The sequence below is a fragment of the Hippocampus guttulatus genome, unplaced genomic scaffold (genome assembly GCF_054856545.1).
Source record: "Hippocampus guttulatus isolate MCC_2025c unplaced genomic scaffold, RoL_Hgut_1.0 HiC_scaffold_100, whole genome shotgun sequence".
Lineage (NCBI taxonomy): Eukaryota > Metazoa > Chordata > Actinopteri > Syngnathiformes > Syngnathidae > Hippocampus > Hippocampus guttulatus.
This window is the reverse complement of record NW_028233789.1, coordinates 16,291-17,500: the sequence shown is the minus strand read 5'-3', so window position 1 is coordinate 17,500 and position 1,210 is coordinate 16,291.

The window sequence follows — 1,210 nt, the reverse complement described above, 5'->3', positions numbered from 1 at the left end:
GGAGGCCGAGTGCGGCCGGGAGGGAGCCCTCTCGGTCGGATTGAAAACTTGGAGTTTGCAGCGCCGGAAGGGGCCGGCGAGGAGGCCGAGTGCGGCCGGGAAAGAGGCCACTCGGTCGGATTGAAAACTTGGAGTTTGCAAGCCGGAAGGGGCCGGCGAGGAGGCCGAGTGCGGCCGGGAAAGAGGCCACTCGGTCGGATTGAAAACTTGGAGTTTGCAGCGCCGGAAGGGGCCGGCGAGGAGGCCGAGTGCGGCCGGGAAAGAGGCCACTCGGTCGGATTGGGAGTTTGAAAAAATTCCCCCATTCATTTTCAATGGCGGAGGTACCAGGGGCAAGGCTGGGGGTACCAGGGGCGAAGCTGGCTGGGGGTACCAGGGGTAAGGCTGAGGGTACCAGGGGTGCCGCTGGGGGTACCAGGGGTAAGGCTGAGGGTACCAGGGGTGCCGCTGAGGGTACCAGGGGTGCCGCTGGGGGTACCAGGGGTGCCGCTGAGGGTACCAGGGGTGCCGCTGAGGGTACCAGGGGTAGGGCTGGAGGTACCAGGGGTGCCGCTGGGGGTACCAGGGGTAAGGCTGAGGGTACCAGGGGTGCCGCTGGGGGTACCAGGGGTAAGGCTGAGGGTACCAGGGGTGCCGCTGGGGGTACCAGGGGTAAGGCTGAGGGTACCAGGGGTGCCGCTGGGGGTACCAGGGGTGCCGCTGAGGGTACCAGGGGTAGGGCTGGAGGTACCAGGGGTGCCGCTGAGGGTACCAGGGGTAAAGAGCGGGCCGGCCCGGCGGGCGAGTGTGGCCGGGAAAGAGGCCTCTCGGTCGGATTGGGAGTTTGAAAAAAATCCCCCATTCATTTCCAATGGCGGAGGTACCAGGGGCAAGGCTGGGGGTACCAGGGGTAAAGAGCGGGCCGGCCCGGCGGGCGAGTGTGGCCGGAAAAGGGGCCTCTTGGTCGGATTGGGAGTTTGAAAAAATTCCCCCATTCATTTTCAATGGCGGGGGTACCAGGGGTAGAGCTGGGGGTACCAGGGGTAAAGAGCGGGCCGGCCCGGCGTGCGAGTTTGGCCGGAAAAGGGGCCTCTTGGTCGTATTGGGAGTTTGAAAAAATTCCCCCATTCATTTTCAATGGCGGAGGTACCAGGGGCAAGGCTGGGGGTACCAGGGGCGAAGCTGGCTGGGGGTACCAGGGGTAAGGCTGAGGGTACCAGGGGTGCAGCTG